Here is a 10603-nt window from a genome sequence, read left to right as displayed (position 1 = left end):
AAATGATTGTGAAAATGAATTATGATATTTTTTTCAAAATTACTACCCGTTATCAAATTTGTCCATTACTAGCAAGTGCAACACCCTTTCATTAAGTGAATGTCACAATCCATGTCCAGAATCATGATATTAGTAGTATTTAAGTTAATTGATCTAATTAACTCAGGCAAAGTTACACTGTTAAACATTCAAAAATATTTTTGATCCTGTTCAATTCCACAAATCTCCCCTCAATTGTATGCTCTTGAGAACTGTAATCAGGAAATCTTACCACTGCTTGTCTTGGAAAATTTAAATTGGCACACGGGAAACCAAAAAGCAACAGAATAATCTGTCTTGACGTGATCCTTTTCCCTTAGATTTCCGTGATAAGTTTAAATCTATTATTGTATTTATACATTTGACATATGTAAATATATCAGATTTTGTAGGTTTCGTGTGCTGCAGCTCAAGGCTGGATCAACTCAAAGAAACATACAGAAATAAGGTATAACGTTTGGCTTGAATAGATTAACATCAAGGGATTTTTGCACTCCAGGACTAGTTTCAGGAGAATAGCATGTTTCTGGCCTCCTGACTTCATCCTCCCCAGCGTGCGGAGCTTTATCCTCCATCAGATGCCCATTTGAAGTGGACCACTGATGATTATTAATTGAAATGGACAAGGATACAACTGTGCATGTGCAATAGGTGGCTATTCGTAAATATGAAGATCCCTCCAAGGGCTCGCTAAACTCCAAAAACAGCATCCAGAAGTTGTGCTTTTTATTCAAACATTTAATAAATTGTAACCACCATTTGCTTTCAAAACTATGGATCATAGTGGATTAAGAAATGTTCATAATTTATCATACTAACTCTTATAATTTTCTCTATTTCTTTAAGACTTGGAATTCAGATGAGACGCAAGGCTGGGTATTAAATTGTCTGTTGTGAGAAAAGTAGCCCCCGTGTTGATGAAGGGTCCAGTGCCGTATTGTTCTAAAATGTTTCACTGTATCAGAACACAATGCTTACTTTCTTCATTTTATTCCAAAGGGATCACAGCAAAAGTCGATATGTTGTGAAATAAACAGGCTGTCAAAGCTTTGTGTAAAAAAAAAGAAGCATATAATTAAAAAGAGTCCAGGTGTATTCTTAAAGAATTTAAAGGTTAACATTTGAAACTAGAGAATAATTTTAAAAATAAATCCTATAATCATGCAGTAGAGAAAATTCTCACCTCATATCTGCCACAATTTTTAATTGAGTATCTGACAATTATTTTCATCCAGCCTTTGTGCTCCAAACTTCTGCTATACTTCTGTGTTTCAAGCACGTTGCGTGTCCAATATAGGTCTCACTGCCTGGCTGGACCTTTGTCTTGCTCGTTTAAAAAGGAAAGAAAAGCAAATTCCTTCTGTAATGCTAAACGCTACCATGTAGGACTCACTTCTATAGAAGTTGCCTGGAGAGGAGAACTTTAAATTTTTTGTTAATTGAGATGGGATTTCAATGTCTACCAAAATGCACTTACGACAATGCCAGGAGTACAATGTGCTTCTCACAGTAATGAAAGTGTCTTACAGTGGAGACTATACCAACATTAATCATCAGTACAGTGTATCTGCTGCATGCCACTGCAGCCTGTGACATTTTATTTCATGCTAAGCGCAGCTGCCAGTACATCATTGGCATGAAAACCAAAGCACTCAGAATTCTGCAATAGTTCAAGTATTCTCAGGAGGAAATAGTGCTCTTTCTCCCTCTCCCTTTCTCTTTTCTTGTGGAGGAGACAGCTGAGAGCAGCAATTCACAGACCTTTCTTCAACTGTCATTCACCACGCCCTGTCTGGTCCCTCCTACTATCTCTGTCTCATTAAAAATGGTGCCAAACTGGCAGCATGCCACATGCTAAACGAACAATTTTTCCTCCAGAAAAAAAAGCAAAACCAGTTTATCACCATTCCCATCTCAATACACACGGTTACTTTACATTGCCAATTTGTTTTAAATATTACTGCCGACTGCAGCAAACAGTCATTTAAAAAAAACTTGCAAGATATAGGCTGGCTTCTTCTCTGGCTACTTTCTAGTTTATTGAATAAGAAGCTGGCAGTTGTCCAAACCCACTGTCGGAAAGCCGACTAGTCTCGATCCGAAATATCACCCATTCCTTCTCTCCAGAGATGCTGCCTGTCCCACTGAGTTACTCCTGTATTTTGTGTCGACCGTCGGAAAGCTAGAGTCAGTCAAGGTCATACTGTATGCTATCAGCACAACGAGACTTACAGTAACCATGCTCACAGTCTAAGGTTGTCCTAGTTCAGGGGTGGGGGAAGGGCTCTTGATGTCCCAACCTTCCAAAATGAATTGTAAACAATATTGTGATATCTATAAAGTTGTGAGCTGCCAAAACAGCCATGTGAGCTCAGTCTGCAACCAAACCTTGCTTTCCTTGCTCTCCCTCTCTCATACTGTTCACATTTAGATGTGGAGTGTCCTTTGTGTGCATAATTTCACACTTATCAACAAAGAAAGATGCCATACTGCTTTCTGCCAGCTGATGCAGCTCCTCTGAAATGCCACAAGACTGCCGAGAGGCTCATTAATAATTGCAGATGGCTTTCCACTCCCAAACTTAAATTCTCAAGCACTGCATGATTAAGAGAGGTTCTGAAAGCTGTTCCTTTACCTTCTCTGTGCAACAGCAACTTAAAGACGTTCACTGATTAATTCAATAAATATAATTCAACAATCAATTTAACAAACTAGTAAAATAGATAAATAGATGAAATTGCTTTCTTTTTGTTAAACAGAGGTAATTGGAATAATTCTAAAAAACTATGCAGATTTCTTTAAAATTCTGGAAATGTGTAGATATTTCAAACTGAAAGTTGAGTTTTTTCTTCAAACGACTCATAAAGCCATAGATTGATTGTTCTTCAGTTGTACTTTCATCATAGATTAAATAAATCCGAGCTGCCACTGTACAAATGGCCAACATTATTTGTTTCAGTGAAATAATTCAATTTTAAAATGCAGCCACTTAGCACTGCAGAATGGCAACATTAAATTGGGCAAAATAGCCTTGCGAGTATGTTGAAGAGATCTGGCAACGCTATACCCAAGGGCATCCCCTTTGGAATGAAATTATCAGGTTACTGAGTATAGGTACTGTATAATAATCCAGTCCAAAAATGTAGTTGCTTTCTTTTCCCAAAGCAAAACAACAAAAGGTTAATGTTGTGAGAAGCAGGTTAATGAGGTTACCTGCAAGAAAGGGCATGTTGGCGTTTCCATTTCATGTCTTTCACAAAATTCTTGACAAGCCACCTAATCTTTCCTTGTTGAGAGGATTTTATGATATTCTCACTCACAAGAACCACAAAATCATTCCACATTGACTCATTTTCCTTGTTTGTCCTCAACCAAGTGTTCATCAAAAAAAAGTAGAACTGAGACAAGAAAGCCACCTGAAGTGCGTTAGCAGACTATGCTACTTTGATGGCTGTAAAATGCTTCCTTTTAAGAACAGAAGTGTAAAAGCAAGCCAAATGCAAGTAAAAAACAACACAATATAAATCTACAAAGTACTGTAGTTCAGGAGGTTGAGATTTATAGAATTATCTGTAAGATTCGAAGGAGGACTCTCTTTGGCCACTTGTTTAAAATAACCAGCACTGTTCCTTTGTATTCTGTTTTTTAAATAATTACATTTTACATTTGAATCAGAAAAAATCATGTGGAAATAGTGTTGATAAATAATGAAATATAAAATGAAACATGACAAAATTAAACTGTGGTTATATCTTGTTATGTGTGGATCAAAAAAAAAATACAGTGAGCAGAGATTTCATTTAGGTATGATGTGCTCTGTTGTCCTTGGATACAGCACTTACTCAGATAGTAAAACCCTATTTCAAGCCAATCTCTTATAACATTGCTACTGTATGGCTCGGCTGTGTGAAAAATCATTCTGGCATGATGTTACATCCTCCATCTTAGCCACAGCTGGCACTCAGCTACATGAATAAAGAAACTGTGGTCATATATTCATTGCTGTGAGAAAACCTGAATGTTTAGGCTCCTAACAACCACATAAAAAGTTCATTGGCACTTTTTTTTCAGTCAGCCTCCTCTGACCTATAAACCTTTGTGACTGGAACAAATGCAAATAAAGCTGACTTGCTTAGACAAAACACTGAAGGGTATTCAAATCAGCTACTCCTGGCCTGCTAATACTAATTCACTGCATCACATGGCACAAAGCCTTTCAAAAGAAACAGTCGGCATTTTAGGCCCATAAAATCAAAAAGGGAGGATGAAATGAAAAACAAGGCAAAACTGTTGTTCAGTTACCTGCAGCATTTGCTGGAACAGCAACAGCACTTTCTCTGAATATAACAACGGAAGGACTGTCTGGCCATAGAAAATCACATTTATACATAGTTATACACAAGCAAATAATCCAAATAATAAGGAAAACGACTTAAAAAAACCAAACTGTATGAGGACACCAGAGGTTGAAAAGAAACACATTGAATGTATGAACAAGGACGGGCAAAAACAATTAAGAAAAACACATTCTGGATAGAATCTAAGCAACATACTCGCACTCAGTTAATCTAGTACCAACCAGCTTGTGTGCTATATTCCATTTCCTCAAGTTCATTTCCAGGACTATCGATGTTTCAATTAAATAAAACATGAAAAGTCCTCTATTTTCATGTCACGTCTTTGCAGAAGAAACACATTGGATTCATTCATATCAACCTGGTTTTATAGGGTAGATGGTTGCAATCAATCTGGAAAATATTTCACAACATTGCAATTGTTCATGGGTGATGCCTATCCTGCTACCGAATTGTGTATTTGCTAGCCTCAAGAATATCATCTCAGTAGGCACACAAAATTGCTGGAGAAACTCAGCGGGTGCAGCAGCATCTATGGAGCGAAGGAAATAGACAACGTTTCGGGCCGAAACCCTTCCCCATATCATCTCAGTATCTGGCTTGCCAATTGCTTTCAGAAAATCATGCATTTAAAATAGATTACTTTTATAGTAAACATAGGTTAATCCTACTCAATCTTTCCAAGTAGGACATTCCCTCATCCCAATAGTCAATGCGGTGAATTTATTTACATGGACTGCAGTGCAAATATACTCTTCCTTTGGTTTGGAACTCCATCATCATTCAATGGGTGGTCTCACCAAATCATTGTAAAATCACAGTAGATTTGGTTACTATTGTACTCCAGCCTTTTGCAAAGAACCCTGACCAGCCATTTTCCTTCTCAATTGCTCACCTGTAACTTAATTTGTGTTTTATAAGTCACCAGATAATTATACACTTTACACTAACATCTGATAATTCCACTAAATAAAATGGAAAAAAAAAACTTTAAACAAATATATTCATTAATATTCATATTTGCCTAGAATGCATCTGCTATTTTCTTGATACTACTTCATGCTACTCATTTTCCCAACAAGTCTTGCATCAAACTTGGATACGTTACACACCATCTTTTAATGGAAATTATTAATATAGATTGTACAGCTCGATACTGTACTCGGCCTAAAAACCTAAAAAGGCCAGGTTATTTCTAACCACTCTCTGTCCTTTAAGCAATCCTTTATCAATGCCAATATATTAAACTCAGCTCATTAAACCTCATGCATTAAAGCCAGCATGCCTTTTGATAGCTTGCTTATTTATGAAATCTGGAGTAAAGTTAAATTGGAAAAAAAAAGTGGGAGAAGATAAATTAGGATGCAATCATTTTAAACAGTTAGAATTCTTTACCTATTATTTCTTTGTCCTCTATTTGCATTTCATAGGATGATTTCAGAAGACATCCACACAATTGGCTGTTAACACTTGGCTTGTTTGCTGAGATGTCTGCTGAATGCACAAGATTTATTGTATGAATTTGTTACTCTTTATCAAAAGAATCCTAACCTCTGGAACATTGTGTAAAGCTCACAAATTTTTAAGTTGCAGATAAATACTTTGAATGTTATACCTCTAAAAGTTATTTAAATGTGTTTGTAATGGATAAATATCATTACAGAACTGCTTTTCATAAAGTATATTTTTCCCGGCAGAGTTTCTGATTCTCATTGTGCAACATGGAGAGCTCATGACTTCTGTAGCCAGAAATGTCATATGCATTAAAACTTCAGGGACCCCAGAGGAAAAAAAACTTTTTGTACTAAGTAGAAACTATCAGAAACAAAATCATTATGGTTTCAGTGTTTGGATTATTGGTGTTAAAATTTTATTTTTATTTACATGAACTATTTTGCCTTATTTAGTATTAATATTAATTTATTATTGTCATGTGTACCAAGAAACGGTGAAAAACTCTAAATGAGATAGGAACAGCAAAAATCCATGTCTATGTCTATGAACCAGACTGCAGGATATAATGTTACAGCTACAGAAAAAGTGCAGATTTTAAAAAAAGTGCAATGAGGTAGACTGGGAGATCAGGAACACATCTTAGCCTATTACAGGTCCATCGAAGAGTCTGAGATCAACAGAGAACTCTGCTGCTCTTGAATCTGGTGATCCATGCTTTCAAGCTTTTATATGTTTTTGCCTAATGGGAAAGGGGAGAAGAGGGAATGACTGAGGTGTGTGTGGTCCTATATTATGTTGGCTGTTTTCCCTACATAGCTTGGCATAGATAGAATCAATGGGGTGGGCACAGTCCTCATCACAATCAAAGGGATCTACATGAAGCACTGTTTCAAGAAGAAGGCAGCTTTCATCAAGGATCCCAACTATCTGGGCCACACACTCTTCTTTCTACTACTGTCAAGTAGGAGATACAGAAGCCTAAAGTCGAACACAAACATATTCAGGAACAGCTACTTTCCTACAAGTATTAGGTTCTTGAATTAACCTGCAGAACCCTAATCTTACCTCAGCAACAGACTACAACCAACTCTTGAACTACCTTAGACTTGTTCTTTTTCATGTTTTGTAATTTTTTTTCTTTGTACTGTCTTGCACAATACGTAATTGATGTATAATTTATGTTTTTATGGGTTGTCTGAGTCTATGCGCCTGTGATGCAATATGGTTTTCATTGTACTTGCAGGAGACAATAAACTCGTCCTGACTTGACTTAATAAATTGTTGGTTATATTTACATCGAGGAACTTGAAGCTCTCAGTCGTCTCCATCTCAGCACCATTGATGTAGACTGGGACATTTACTCCACCCCATTTTCTGAAGTCGATGACTAGCTATTACATTTTGCTGATCTAATTGCTATAAATATGCATCAGAATATCCATTTTTATCCAATGTAAAAAATATTTGTCACTCATACTAATTAAAATGCAATTTCCCCACACTTCCTAACCAATTATTCAACGAGACCTTGACATCTGATCTATTACTATTATGAACTACATATTTTGTCATAGAAATGCAAAACTAAACAAGATATGAAACTTCAAAGAAACAATTTTTCTACAAACATTTAAATGAATCTACTTCACTTAATAAATCTTTCCTAATTTCCTCCATTCTCTACTTTCTTACTCTTCATTGTCAACACAAGAGCTGATCCAATGGCCACCAACATAACCTTTGGACAGTTTGGAACATTAACTAATAAGGTAATGTATCCTAAAAAACACTACACACATATATCTATCTTTTTCCAAAACTGTAATCATAAAAATTTGATACATTAAGAAACCACTTATCACTCAATGCACAGAAATTGGAATGAATATCACAATAATTTACATCATTGATTTAATATTTTCCTCTGATGATATTAAGAAACATTGCGGTCGAGGTTTTGCAGTCAGTGGTTAGTTGCCTGATGGATTTAGTGTCATTGGAACCGGCTTTTATAACACTGTAAAGCTTACATATTTCTAAGTTGCAAGGTGCCCAGCTAGAAAAACAGCAAAGAATATGCCTCATCAACCAATTAGATTGAAGACTCCTTGAGACAAGCATCCTAATAAATTAGAGTGAACTGAAAACACGCTGTAAACAAGGTTGCAACCCTTTGCCTCTGAAATATTCAACCGAGACAAATGATTAAATCTCCCTACTTACTCGCTGGTGGACCAACTGGTTACTTGGTGTCATTAGGTTCTATTACACCCTCGAACCATATTCCCTCATTCCACTGCTTGGATTCTTAATGCTGGATCATCTATTAGTTCTCAATGCATTCATCTCCAACCTTAAAAAAGGTGGGAATCGTTGCCTTTATCTCCATAAATCCCAGTTTTATAAATTTTCTTTCCTCAGCACTGTGCCAGATGAATTTTTCAATCAGATTGCTGACTCAAAGAATGGACATTAAAACAAGTTATTATTGCAGGAATGGTAGTTAAAAAATATGGGGGTCAATTTTTCTTGTTGTCTTTGATAAACAGAAACAGGTATTGAACTTTTGTTGAGCTTTGCATGACCAGTTTTGAAAAGTGGAACAGAGTAGCAACCTTGATAAGAATCTCTTCTTGTGAGTCACAAGGACAAAACACAAGCCCTAACTTCTGATGTGGAAAGAAAATAAACAAATAGATAGGTTAGCTCTTGAGTTTATTCAATGAAAGAAGGGTCTTTTGTTAAGGCAAACTGATTAAGTAGCTAAAGGATAGACAGTACGCTACAACTAAGTCACACTGACAAAGGTCTTATGTTTGTAGACAATAATGCTGGAGAAACTCAGCGGGTGAGGCAGCATCTATGGAGCGAAGGAACAAGGTCTTATGTTTGCATTCTGTATCACGTTATGAAGGAAAAGTTAAATTGAAAAAAACAATCTGATTAGAACTTTTTCTTGGCATGTTCTCTTTACTATAAATCTAACTTTAAGCTTCACTTTCCATGTCTAAGGGAAATTATTGAAAAATGCAAAAAACAAGAATATCTGGTATGTATCCCAAAGGGATGATATTGTTAAATCTTCGAATCATGCTATTGTGCGAGTGCATACTGGGCAGGCAGTACGAATCACTTCCAATAAAAGAAACCTAATCTATTTGAAGGTTTGGGAGCTAAATTTGATAGCTGCTGAAAGCAGCTGTGGGGATTATATTGCATTGGTTCTGAAGCAGGCAGCATACCAATTTAGTGTTGCTCATTTCAAATGATTCAAGCAATCACCCGCAGCGCTGATTCGCTGTACACATCAGGTGAGGACCAATTTTGTGAGCAGTTAGCTCATGCCACTGCCTGTCTTTAAGAAGTATCAGTCAGCTTTATCGCTTTAAGCGAGGTGCACTGTGGTGAAGCTGTCCTTAACCACAATGCACTGAATGACAATGTGGGAGAGTACAGGTTCTAAGTGTATTGCATTTGCACAAAAGGTTTGTGTTTGGAGGTGTACTATATTTGCAGGGGACAATTTGACCCTCCACACACGCAGTCAGAGAAGAAGGGTGCACTCACTGCACTTGATAATGGGAGCAGCTATCCTCAAAGGTAAATTCCACACAATTGGAATCAAATCTTGAAAGAAGTCCAATGAACTTGCACGAGTGATCAAGTTCAGTGAATGCATCCTTAATTGCCACATCCTACTAATTGCACCCAGGCTCACTGTACCAAACACTCAGTTGTGAGCCTCTGCCTATCCAAAAAGCAATGCAATTTTCATTCTATTATTGATCTTTCTTGCAAACAATATAGTAAAAAGTGAAGACAATTTGTTTGTGCATCTTCCTGGGAGAAATTTGACTTTTTTTTTGTCGAACATCTCTGGTTTTGAAGTACATTCAACTGTACTGATCTGTAGCCCATCATGAACAACTTGCTGCGGCCTTGAACTTTCATCAACATGGATCTTACCTCCCATGTTGCAGGAGTTGTCAACATGTTGATATTTAATAGAAACAGTGACATTACCTTTGGCAAGTTATCCAATGCCACAGAGTGCTAAGACAAAGACTTTATATACTAGTACTAGTTTTTCCATGTAACATGTTTTGTTTTTGTTTGCACTTCCAGACCCTTTCATTTTTCTTATCATTGGAGTCAAACACCATCCTGAACCTGAGATAGTTTTGAGTCAAGTGAAAATTTCTTAATTGATTTCTTAAGTTTAGCCAAAGTATTTGAACATTGGTATGGTTTTGCGAGTATAGTGATCAATGCTTCATTTGCGAAGCACCTGTGACCTGACCAATAATGTGTATTTTCTTCAATTTTGTGGTGAAGCAATATTTATTGTATGGCTGAGAGAACCTATCAGTACAAAAGTATAGATTGGTTTCATCATGCTCTCCAAAAGGCTCCATTGTCAAATTAGAGTATTATTCTGATGAGATATGGCAGATATTTGATGATGTAGGTTACATACTCTTCTGCCTGACTTCCTTTTAGTTGTATTGCTGAAAGTATGTCAGAGAAGAAGGAATAAGAATATGCCAAACAATATTATAACGTACAAAACCTTGTTTTACTCCATTTTGTAACTTGAAGGAACTTGATGATGATCGATTATACCATAACATTACCAAATGTTGTAATATTTTTGTGGAGGAAATTGATAATAGTCAAATAGTCAATAGTCTCAGGGGGAAAGTGATTGTGGGGGAGGGGAGAATAAGAATTCCTTCTCAACAGTTGGTCCGATA

The 10603-nt window shown here is 36.5% G+C and overlaps 1 long non-coding RNA gene across 1 annotated transcript; it reads right to left on the bottom strand.

Moving 5' to 3' along the window:
- Window positions 1–769: 769 nt before the first annotated feature.
- On the bottom strand, window positions 770–2292 carry LOC116983756. Its single transcript, XR_004414803.1, has 2 exons — window positions 1223–2292; window positions 770–1086 (listed from the first exon to the last, which is right to left on the bottom strand). It is a non-coding gene; the product is annotated as an uncharacterized LOC116983756 (long non-coding RNA).
- Window positions 2293–10603: the final 8311 nt, after the last annotated feature.

The sequence above is a fragment of the Amblyraja radiata genome, chromosome 19, assembly GCF_010909765.2.
Source record: "Amblyraja radiata isolate CabotCenter1 chromosome 19, sAmbRad1.1.pri, whole genome shotgun sequence".
Classification (NCBI taxonomy): Eukaryota; Metazoa; Chordata; class Chondrichthyes; order Rajiformes; family Rajidae; genus Amblyraja; species Amblyraja radiata.
Note: the sequence above shows the minus strand (reverse complement) of the source record. Positions and strands in the feature narration are given on the sequence as shown.